Source organism: Falco cherrug, chromosome 9, assembly GCF_023634085.1.
Source record: "Falco cherrug isolate bFalChe1 chromosome 9, bFalChe1.pri, whole genome shotgun sequence".
NCBI lineage: Eukaryota > Metazoa > Chordata > Aves > Falconiformes > Falconidae > Falco > Falco cherrug.
Window position 1 is genome coordinate 29,548,818 of NC_073705.1, and position 12,802 is coordinate 29,561,619.

General features: G+C 37.7%; 1 protein-coding gene across 1 annotated transcript in view; it reads left to right on the top strand.

The window, feature by feature from the left end:
• The window catches only part of ADGRA1 (adhesion G protein-coupled receptor A1), a 277,366-nt gene that overhangs the window by 64,227 nt on the left and 200,337 nt on the right, over nt 1-12,802 (top strand). The gene's annotated exons all lie outside the window — the stretch shown is intronic.

The following is a 12,802-nucleotide window of genomic DNA, read 5'->3' on the forward strand; positions in this document are numbered from 1 at the left end:
AGCTACAGCTTTGTTATGCATGTATTACAGTAATATACTTAATATTATTAATAGAATGCATTATGGAAATAATATATAATGTACTATATATAATGCAATTATGTTAGTGTTACATAAAAATATCTGTAGATACCTATGAGGCTATAGTTTTATAGGTAAAGTATACCCGCCTACCATTTCCCTTTTCCTGGTTTTCCAACAGAAGCAAGACTGTTGCTCATTATTAAGCTTGCAAATACAATTCCCAGAAATACATACACTCAAAATGATATTATTGTTGGGCTAATTTTCCTTTTATTTTTTGTTGTTGAGCATTTTCTCACAAGGAAACTCACCAAACAATGCAATAGAACTCCCTTTATTTGCACTTACAGGCTAATTTATAGCAGACGTCAGGGAAGATGTCCACTTGTAAGCAAAACCAACCTCCTGTGAAATATTCTGAGTGACTGAAGCAGCTGTGTAGCACTTGGGCAAGAATGCATTGTCTAAGTGAGGAATTTTAAATTAGTCCTAGCCAGCTATATACACAGACACAAAAGAATGTAGTTGGGGAAGCACATTGGGAACACGGTGTGGAAGAGTGTGTGAGTACCTTCTTTGTGCTCCCAGCCACCCTCTTGTACCCTTAAATGCAGTCACCACCTTATTGAAGTCCCAGGGGAGAAGTGACTGGTTGCAAAACCCAAAGGTTTTACAGTTGAAAAATAGGGAAAGTCTGTTGGCATTACTTCACATATTGCTGAAGTAACCACTTTGGATAGATTTTTGCACTGCAAGATCTTTTGCCCAGTACTCTGTTGTTTTACTGGTCAAATTTAATTTGGAAGTAATGGAAAACAGAATCTTTCCTAAAGTAGGCAAGAGAAGGAAGGAAAAACTCTCCAGGCAGAACCTCTGACCTGAACAAGTGTGTGCCTGTTGCCCTGCAGTCGTTAACAGGGTGATGAACATAATGGAGATTCTGTTTTAGTTAAAGTTGCTGAAAGATTCTTCCACTCCAACCATACTCAAGCCACGGGAAAGTATTATTTGCTGAAGCACTGTATGTCATCTGTTCTTGTGCTGATTATGTTTTGGTTACAGCCAACTTCCCTAGATTCACGTATTCCAAATCAGATTTATAGTTGCCATGTTAACAAATAAAAAATTACCCTTTGTCTGTCTTCTCCAAGACCTTCAAAGAAAAATGGAGGAAATTAACATCTAGTATTAGTCAGGGCTGCTGAAGTGCTAGCTGTTTTCCAACCATTTTCTTTTGTATTACTGCTAAATATAGGTAATCCTTAATAATTCCCTTGGGGAATGTTCTTCTGTTGATGTGCTAAATAACATTGTGGAATTCCCATTAATTTTCATTGGTATTAATGATATCAATCTCAAAGAATACTTCCAACATGTAGTTGGAAAGTTTATTGAGATGGTCTTGGTTATTTAAGTTAATAGATCATTAATAGTATTTTACATGGGAAAACAGATTGAATTTTATGTTTTATGCTCATTTCCTCAATTTATGAAATCGGTCATGTTACTGCTACTAGGGGTGGGGAACCCCAGCTTCTGTTCCCTAAAGAAATAATTATTTTTCTACGTTGACGTACTTCCATCCCTTGAAAAAAATGTCTCTAAGAAAAAAAAAAAAGTCATTTTAGGGGAAATGCTGAGTGTTTTTCAAAGGCCTATATAGGGGGGAAAAAAGAAAGAAAAAAGGCGCCAAGCATTTAAGGTAGGTTCCTCACTACTGTAATGAAACAGAGTGACAGGGTAGCAGTCACCCTATTCACTGGGCTGGGGTCTTAGTTATACAGGAAAGCATTGCTTTTAACATAAAAAATATACTCTGCTTCCTGGATTTCCAGAAAGTACTACTTCAAATGAATACTATGACTGTTCAAGTAAATGAGAAAATAGTTGTTTCTGTCTTTTAGCCTTCCCATTTTAACTGTTTTTGTGATAGTTTTGCCAGTTTAGTTCCTTTTCCCTTCTTTGGGACTCCTGTAGAATATTTTGCTGATGCTCCTCCCTTTAAATGTGGACAGCTTTTGGTTATCCATGAGCAGATAATCTGAGTTGCAGGTTGTTTCTGCAATACGTATTAGTTGGAGCAGAACAATGGATGTATGTTAGCTATATGACAGCTGCATATTCACAAACAGCGTCACAGTTTCGTGTGGCACAAAGCTGGAACTTAAAATGTGTGCTGGGTGGATCTCTGCTGGGCCTGGGGGTGCTCAGAAATCTGGTTCAGAGATAATAAATTTTCAAGTGAGTGACAGCAAAGTTAAAAAAAAAAAAAAAAAAAAAGTACAGTGCTGCATGTAGGCTCCTCAGTCTTTCTGAATACCAGTGTCCTGGGAAGGACATTGCAAAGACACCCGAGTAGCAAAGACTTCTAACTTGATGGAATTGGATTTCTCTGTGTTAACAACACATTATCTCACTTATTAACCGTACTTTCTTATCATGTAGACTCTGTGGTCCCCTTTGCCCTGGATTAGAGACTACTGAATTTGATGAAACATGGTGGTCAGACGGATATTTACAGGGAAGGGGATGGGATGTGGGAACCTGTTCAAGCTAATCTTTTCTTCGAGATGATGTTGCTTGATAGCAAGTCTTTCAGTTCTAATGAATGTTTGCCCAGGAAATCTCTTAGTGAGACCAAGCTTCAATTTACTTTTAAAATACTTCATATTTTGCCTCTCTGTTTTTCACACAGAACAAAATTTCTGTTGTTTCCCAAGAATTTGTGTACAATTTTTCAGATTTTACTGCCTGTGAGCTGACACACAGTTTAAGACTGGAAGTTTAAAGTTACAGGAGTTCCTTGTATTTCTTTAGGCCTTTCAGCTGCTTACTGCAAGATAATAGTTATTCTTGAATGCTCATCATGGTTTAACTATAATTTTTTTCTCAGTTGACCCAAATGGAAGAAAAGCAAGTAGGTTACTAGTTAAGGTACAGGGTTGTGAGCAGTTTTCTCTGCAGTGTGCATGCACGCACAGTAGTAAAGTAGTGGAGATGCATCATTAACTACTCCCTTAAAAAGCTTGTGTTTGAACATGCTCTGGAGACCAGTTAACAAGATTGCTTTAAAAAAATAAAAGTAATTGTATTTATATAAAATTAGTCTTTTAAATCACTAAAAGATGTAGTAGGGGAAGACAATGCAGTAGTTTCAATATCCTGTTTTATGGTCATTATTGCTTCTACAAGTTAAATCAATGTCAACATAAAAAACTGTAAGAAGTGATTTGTGGCTTTTTTCCCCCACCCAATATGTAAAATTCAGTCAGTATTTTGCTTTATGCAGGTTGTTTTATGGTATAGTTTTACGGTATTCAGTATAGGCATATTCACTGTTATGTGAAATACCATTGCCACAGATGTCACACCTGGGGGTTGGACAGCTGTATGGGAGACTTCAGAACTAACCAAAGCCTCAGTGAGCAGCATGGCAAAGAGGCACTTCTACAGCTACATTGCATGGCTCTGTATTTTTTTTCTGGAAAACCTCAGGCAAAAAGATGGATCCATGAACTAGATGGGCATGTGCTTTGTTTTTGATCTGTGCGTGTGCAGCAAATCCAGTGGTTTGAGTTTCTGGGCATATGCTGACCTATGCACAAGCCAAACACTGCTGAGTTCAGTGTGTTCCTGAAGAGTCACATCTGTTATGTGCACTCCCAGGTGTCTGAAAATTTTGGACATAAGAATATTCTGGGTAGTGACACTGGCAGGCTGAAATAATTGGTGTTTTTCTTCTTTGCCTTCCATTTTCCTCTGTCATCTTTACGAAATTTTTAACAACAGTTTGTATCCCCTGAGTAGTCAGTGAGAAATAAATTTTGTAGAAGCAGACCTTAAATATGGTACTCAATGTGGCTGTGCACCTCACGTATGTGCATTGAGGGCAACTATTGTTGAAGCTAAAACAGTTACAAATGTATTCTGGAGCTATACACTCTTTACGATGGCTTAAAGAGTTTGAAACATTTTAATTTTTTATCATTCATTAGCACTAATCTTACTGAGGTGTTGTAGATGCCAGGTTTTCCATTGTGTCAAGCAAAATTTTAGATTTTGGGGCAGGAAATCGTGTATACATGGAATGTTAAAGCAAAGAAGAAAAACCATGTGGGAAATAATTCTTCACAGTATGTAATATGGAAAATATGACAAAAGTGGTATTAGACTGATTTGTGTTTCCTGACCTTTATCACCTGATGTCAACTTTGCATCCCATTTCCTGGTAGTGACAGACATAAATCCGTTATGCTGCATGGCAGTATAGCACATTGCAGGCTATTGAATGTTCATCTTTTGACTGTGGTTCAGATTTTTTGCATCTCACTGATTTGACTTGTTCACAGTTGACAGTCTGTTGCTACCTGGGTAATGCTTATTTGCCTTTTCCTAAACCTTCTTCTACTTAGGAAGCTCTTCCTTCACTTCCAGCCCACTCCACTTTTTGAAACTTGGATTTAACTCCTTTAATTTTTTATAATAATTTTATGCCTGCACATCTTCATACAAATGAACGGTAGCTGCTAGTTTCCCTGTATGCAGCCTTCCTTCCAAATGAGATTGTTCACTGCATACTGGCTTTGATAAAGCTCAGCACTTTGGTTTTCAGATAATGTGAAGATGTACATGCTCCAGCAGTTTATGCAACATGCTTTGTATTTGATTCTATTTAAAAACTTGACTAAATAATATTTTTTTCCACAACCATAAATTTTCATCCATACCACACTTTTTAGACTTAGGATTTAAAATTTGTCTTCAGTTTTTCTAAACTGAAAAATTAATTGTGTTTGAAATTTGTTCCTTCTGTAAATATAGCAGGGATGAAAAAGGTCAAGATGAAGGGCAGCGGTGCTTCCTGCACTGAATGCCACAGATGTCTTGGCTTTGTCTAAGTCATGTTTAGCCACAGCTGAACAGGAGTTAATGGAGAAGCCTTTACCAGTGTTTTATTTTGATTAGTAGTTTTAGTAGAATCCTAAATGAGTCACTTAATTCTGTGCATGGCATCAGTGTTCAGAGGGCCAAAGAAATACTGTCTTAGTATATTTAAATGAAAAAGACTTTTTGATGAGAAAAAGGCATATAAAAATAATTACACTATGAAAAAGTACACTATATAGAAGATTAAGTCCACATAAAAGCAGAGAAACACCATCAAGTTAGAAAATTGCAGTAACATTTGTAAATATCTGTGAATAGGGTGATATATCTGTGTCACTATCTGTGATGGTAGACAGTACATTAGATGTCATATATCCAGTCTTTATTTTAAGGTTTGTATTTAACTTTGTAGAGATTTACATGTATTTATAAAAATTATCTAGCATCAGTGCTTTATGTTATATTTTTTATTTATTCTGATTATTTATGGATTTTGTTCATAAATGAATATTTTTATGAATGAGATTGGATCATGTTAGAAAAAGAAAGCAAGCTAAGGAACTCTGTTGCCAGTGACTAAAAGTAATGCCTAAAGGTAGCAATTCATTTGGAACTCAGCTAATGTGATTAAGGCATGAAAATACTTTCTCCCAAATTATCTTTTCTGCTAAGTAATAGGCATGGCTTGATTAAATAGAAAGAAGTAAGAACATCTGTACAAATTTCAGAGGTCTGCGGGGTGTAACCCTCTCTTTTATGAAAGCCTACAAAAATGCCTGGAACCACAGTACTTTGAATACTTTTGGTACTTTTTAGTATTTTTTACTATGAAAACACCCAGTAACTATTCAATAGATGTATGTCAAAGTTGCTGTGTAAATTTTCAGTTTTACATTGTAGAATAGCCTGGTTGGTTAATTAAGTAGAATTGAGAAGCTATGCATATATAAAACTCTTTGATTTGTTCGATAGCGTAGACTTTTGTTTTAGGCAGTTAGTTCTTGAAAGTGATGTGCTGCACTTAGGTGTACTGCACTCATGGTCCAAGCCTTAAACTGCGCTCCCCTAGGCAGAGCCACTTTAGGGAGCAGTGGAGAAATCCACCTTCTGGTCCTGGTGGGGTCTGCACCCACAGCTTGCTAAGGTGAGGTCTAAGTGAATGGTGCACAGAAAAGGCACACAGGGTCTGTGTGGTAAAAGAGAGTGAGTGGCTTGCTTTTGGTCTCTGGTTGAGTAAAACTGAAGAATGGTTCTTCAGAGGGCAGTGTTGGTGAGGAACACACTGGATGCCATTTAAAGAGCTTATTGATTAAAGTAGAAATAGATTGAGCCCCCTTTCCCTTTCCCTTATGGTTGATTGGAAGGAAACAGTTCAAGCTGTCTTTTGTGCCAGTGGGTTTATTTTAATAGGATCAATTTTATCAATGTGAAATTGGATTCAGTTAATGGTGATGGTCTCTCAGCTGAAAGCCCATAATTGGCTATGAAAGACAGCAATTCTCTTCTGTTATGGTAAAGTATGTATAATTGATCATATTTTCTATATATTTGTACATAATTATATTATTATTCATTCTTTTTAAAAATAATTATAAACTGGAAGATAAAAGATTGTGTTGTCCCCTCGTAACTGCTTAATTAATTGGCCTCTAGCAATTTGTTCTCTAGACATCGCTGCTGCATGACTGAGGCACTGAAGCCTACTCTTTCCAATAAAACATCTGAATTAAATGAAGAATATTTGCTGCCCTTTGATTACTGCAATGAACCTATTTGCTTCTGTTTGTAGGGCACAGTAATAACTGTTACAGGGCTGCTGTTCAAATACTTCATATTTATAGATTTAAAAATAGATGCACAAGTCTGTAGAAAAATAATGATCAATAGAGTTAGGAAGAAGCAGAAAATCTTGTGCAAGAGAAATCATAAAGGGGGTGTTGGTGGGCTGGGGTCTCTGGTTGCTTGTTTCCTCATCATGTGTTGTATTAGATAAGGGTAAGTTTTCCCAAACCTTGTGCAAGTTTGTTATGTACAAGCATCAAACCCAAGACATTAATTTAAAGACTTTTCTATCCTACTAACTTTTCTGTCTGTTAAAGTGAGATACAAGAGCTTTCTTTTGTGAGATTTTTGTTTGAACAGATTTTTTTTTGGGAAAAGAAAATAAAAAGGAATCAAAACCTGAGTTTTATGAATTTATATGGCTGAGTAATGTCAGTCACATCATGTATTTATAGCTCCTGTGTTTAAAAACTCGTATTTTCACTTGTCTTTTGTCTTACATAAATATGCAACTTGGTTGAGAATATCCATGAAATGTTTTCAGTCCTGTCGTAACTGATGGGTAAGGGAAATTATCACCTCGCTGACCTGTTTGGTCAAGCAGCTAGGTAATAGTTTTTCATCTTAAGAATATATTTACGAGTCTAAAAACTTTTTATTTATTTTCCATTTTTATAGTTATATTTACATTCAGTAGCAGCTCCTATGGTATATATATAGTGGCTGGAAAGCTGCCTGGTGGAAAAGAACCTGGGAGTGCTGGTTGATGGCAGGCTGAACATGAGCCAGCGCCATGACCAGGTGGCCAAGAAGGCCAACAGCATCCTGGCCTGTATCAGAAACAGCACTTGGGTCACAACAACCCCACGCAGCGCTACAGGCTCGGGGAAGGGTGGCTGGGAAGCTGCTGGGCAGAAAAGGACATGGGGGCACTGGCTGACAAGCAAACTGAACATGAGCCAGCGCCATGACCAGGTGGCCAAGAAGGCCAACAGCATCCTGGCCTGTATCAGAAAGAGCGTGGCCAGCAGCACTAGGGCAGTGATGGTGCCCCTGTACTCGGTGCTGGTGGGGCCGTACCTCGAATCCTGTGTTCAGTATTGGGCCCTCACTGCAGGAGGGGCATTGAGGTGCTGGAGGTTGTCCAGAGACGGACAATGGAGCTGGTGAAGGGTCTGGAGCATGAGTCTTACAAGGAGCAGGTGGAGGGATCTGGGCTTGTTTAATGTGGAGAAAAGGCAGCTCAGGGGGGACCTTATCGCTCTCTACAGCTGCCTGACAGGGGCTGCAGGCAGGGGGGGGTCGGTCTCTTCTCCCAGATAACAAGTGACGGGACAAGAAGGAGGAAACGGACTCAAGTTGCACCAGGGGAGGTTTAGATTGGGTATTAGGAAAAATTTCTTCACCGAAAGGGTGGTCAAGCATTGGAACAGGCTGCCCAAGGACATGGTGGAATCGCCACCCCTGGGAGTGTTTAAAGAACACGTAGATGTGGAGCTTAGGGACATGGTGTAGTGATGGACTTGGCAGTCCTGGATTAATGGCTGGACTTGATGATTTTAAAGATCTTTTCAAACCTAACCAATTCTATGATTCTATTCTACATATTTTTGGTGGTGCTTTCTTATTTGGGTATGCAGATTGTTTGGCGATATGTAGCAACATTTTGCTTGGGTTTTTTCCATTTTTTTTTTAACCAGCAGATTAGGCCTAGGTTTAATTTTGAAGTTTCAACTGTGTACAATGAAATCTTGGCAGATAGAAAAAAATGTACAAATTGCAAATTCTGTAAGAACCTCCTTTGAAAACTTAAAATGGAATAGGGAGCTGTACTAATGAAATATGGAGCTGTTCAGCCAATTGGTGGAGCGTCTGCTGGGGTGTAAATGGGCTTGTCACATACTGTGTTTAAAAAAAAAAGGCAATGAAATATTGCTGAGTTATGTGTGAGGGTTTTTTTTTTCCTGATTTTAGAGGAATTTTAAAGGAACTCTTTTGCATGACCATGGCAATTTGAACCTTTAGACTTCAATTTGTGGTTGTGTCCAAGTCAGGAAATGCTGTTGAATGCATCACCATTACAACTGTGACTAATTTATGTTTCAATTTGATGAAGAGTTGTTTAATTCTAGAGTGGAAAACTTCAATGTCAGGAATTAAGACAGCCTGCTGTATCCTCTCAATGACTAAATGATGATGAAATACATGTGGTGCACCCAGCTCAAAGCTGGGAGCACATGAGGGAAGCGTCACTGTTCCTCATAAGTATTTATTGTGAGTTTCCGCTACTGGCCACAGCTGGATATGGGACTCAGCTGGATGGACTTTCATTCTCATCCTGGCTGGTAGCACTTGTGCTCCTATTGCGTAGGAAGCTGAAATGCTTCACTCGAGGCTCTGACTGCAGCCAAACATTTAAAGCATCAGCACTTGCCTTCATAGATTGAACCCACAGAGTCCTGAAAAAGCGGCAGGACACTCACTGACAAGTCTAATAATATCTTTCAGAAAACTGTGTCCAACGTGCCAAATGCTATAAATACGTTGTAAATAGGAGGTTCCAACTACACTGTCCTTTTCTTTTGGTTTTTCAAATGTCACTGTTGCTCATGAAGAGAATGAAAATGAATAAAACCACAATGAAACAAATTGCAGTTCTAGCGGAACACGTTCATCTGGGACCAGCAGGCTTGAATTTTCAAAATAGAGATACAAACAAATGATCTTTAATGAAAAACTATGTAAAAAAAATGCTGTAATTTTAGACATTTTCTGTCTTCCATGAGGGGGTGGATTTTTTTCTTTTTTTTTTTTTCTTTTTTTTTTTAGTGTTGAAATGAGCAATTATCAGATTTGATTCAGTGTTTTAAATCCATTTGACAGTTTATGCCTGGCCCAGTTCATAGAAAACTCATGCATCATTAATATGGGATTTTCATGCACTTGGAAGAATGCATTCTGCACTCTTCCAGCAGAAAGCAGCCTCTTTAGTATGTACAATATGTTCATTAAATACCTTTCCTTGTTTATACAAGTGCTCATGTCTCCATTATTCATTCAAGCAGAAACTAATACAAAATGTGGTACATCTGCTCTACCATGTAAAAGTAACTAAACAAACAAAAAAAACCCCAACAAACCCAAACCAAAAAATTTTTACTTAGGAGGTAATTCTGCTCACTTAAGAGGAATTCTGCTGGATGGTTTCTTCCATAGTTGGAATGTTATCTAATTTCTTATGGGTATCGGGTGACATTAGAGTCCTACATTTACTTTCAAAACTGGGGGAAGGGTATTTTCTCTAATTCAAAACTGAAAATTTTTGTATAAATGCATTGGTGACACTTTCAGTGGGAGGGGTGGCTGGGATTACAGGCGGTCCATGGGCCTCACTGTGGTAACCGAGGGAAGTGCCTTGGCAGTGTTTTCTCTTGAACCAGTCCGATGCAGGTAGTGTTGATTTTATACATACAAAAAGGAAAACTTCTGTGAATTAAAACTGACAAGGCATTTGCCTAGGATCAGGAAAGCGCTGGATCTGAACGTTTGTTCCACACTGGGCAGCGGTGGCCCTTCCCTGTCACAAGGCATGTCCTGCCTGCTGGGCTCTCAGCTGTTCTCCATCTCCTCTTTCCTTCAAAAAACATTGAGAAACTGATTTCTTTTTCTAGTGTTGAATGAGAAAGTAATACTAAGCCTCCAATTTTCATGAAATAAAAATGTTTCCTGGCCCTCCCTGTTATTACTGTATTAGTTAGCGCTACTGAGAAACCTTTCCCTAATACACTGTCCACCCAAATATGCTTTTTATTAAAGTAGTGACAGCTGGTTTCATACTCAGAAAAACAATGGAATATAATTTTGCAGATGTTCTTATAAGGTTTGAAGATGAGGACTTTGATCTTTCAGCACAGTTATAGAAAGATGGCTGCGTTTTAGAGGAACAATTCTCCATACAGGTTTTAGGAGGTAGCATCTTGGCCTCTGTGTGCAGCCTGTGTGCTGGAAAGATCTGAAAAGGTCTGAGTGATTTGGAAATCAGAGCCGATTCCTTGACGCTGGGGAAAGCATTGTCATTCCCAGGGAGCCAATTTGTGAGGGCATTGCATACCAAAGGATGCAGGGATCATGTGCAGCTAGATATGTGTCCAGCCTCTCACCAAAAGACTCCTACGCTTGATAAAGCATGTTTGCTGCAAGTATAAGGCGATGTAAGATCCTTCGTGATGAAGCAGACAGTTCCTTGCATTAACCCGTGCTGTGGCAATTGCTATAAGCATTTAGATAAACTGTTAAAGTCTTACAGTATCTTTGAGCAATGATTTATTTTTTTCTTTTTAGGAGATGTAATCAGGTGAATTGAGAAACTCATTGTGTAATGCAACTTTAAAGTAGCACTCCACTTTGCCATTCCAATATGTATATCTGCTGTCAACAGTTTATTTTTTTAATGTGTGTTTCTTAAAAGTTTGGATTTCTTCTAAATCCTGGTACTTTAATAAAGACTGTAGATGAAATATAATCCTCATCTATTCATAACCAGTCAAAAATAAACAATTTTTTCAAGCCATTAGACCATGCAGAGGAAAAGTTCATGAACCAATCATTTGGAGCTTTTGGCAGACCATACGGAACTTTTCTAACAGCTATTTATAAGGTTCTAATGTGTTTATTTTCACAATAAATCTGACTTATTGCTGAATGTGTTGGTTTCATAGTAAAATAAACACTGAAGATGACAAATATAACCTTTTGTAAAGTCTTCTGAAAGCTGAAGGCTTAATTTAATAAATGTGATGTTCTCTATATTGCCTGGGAAATGCATGCCAACTCTGAGAAAAAAGGAAAAAAAAGCAACAGCCTGAACCCTTGCATTAAATTACAAAATCAATTGTCACCAAGTTTAAGTTATAGCTGAGCCATTTGGCCTCTGAAAAGTATTAATAATTGACAGATTGATAGATATAAGAACTAAGAAGGGATAAGTGAGGGAAGAGATGTACCTCAGTACTGCTGTTGAAGGGCTATGTGGAAGAAATGCTGTGTCTTTATGAATACACAAACCTAATTTCATTTAGAGATCGTTTAAATTTGTTTAGCTTGATTCTATAATTTACCAACAAAGCCACATGTACTTAAGCAATTTTGAAGTGCTCAAAAAGCATTTGCATTATGGCTTTTACTGGTTTAATTAGAATAATTTAAATCATCATGCTGTAAACCAGAGTGTTTGTGCACTTTCTCCAATATTTTGCCCCTTGCCAGTGCTAGAGATGAGCATCCTACTCCACTGCAGTTAGTGGCTCTGTTACCCACGTTGTTGAGTCAGGATTTCAGCTCAGATGTATGATGAGATTATCAAATCTTCAGAAAAGGCAATTACTTTTTAAATAATAAAAAAAAATCATGCAAGAAACTTTCTCTTTTTATAATATGTCCTCAGAAGTACTGTCTGATGTGTATGTGAATGTTCTCATTAGGCATATCTTTCCTAGTTCTTTTAGTGAGTCCTACTAAGCTCTTGACCTCAATGATATATTTTGGTAATGACACTGTAGGTTAATTACATATTGTGTTAGAGTACTTCCTTCTGTCAGCTCTAAATATATTGCTTTTGAACTTCATTAGATACTCCCTTGTTCTTGTCATATTAAAATGTATCACTACCAACCATCAAATAGACTTTTGTGTTGGATTCAATATTTTATTTGTCTGTTGCTAAACAGACTTCATCTTTGCTTCTTCACGGTAAAGTCCCTTCAAACTTCAAGTGAATACTTTAGGTTCCACATAATGAAAAAATTGCTTTATGTAAGCTTTATTGTGCTTCTAGTATGTCCAATTGCATGAGTGGGAAATGAACTTGGCTATGATTTGGTGTAACGCTGAGCATCCAGTGTCAGTGAGGCTGCTTTATATAACATAGCATTATTTCAATATATCATTTATTTTCAAAAGAACTTGAATCATGGCCATAGAATGTGCTTTATGTGCACGCTTTGTTCTCAGATAGAAGCCTGCAGGATCTCAAACAATTAAAAAGAAGTTGTCATTCCAGTTGCTGAAACGCCAGTGCTTTGGGGATAGTTTTGGAACAGTTCCAAGGGAC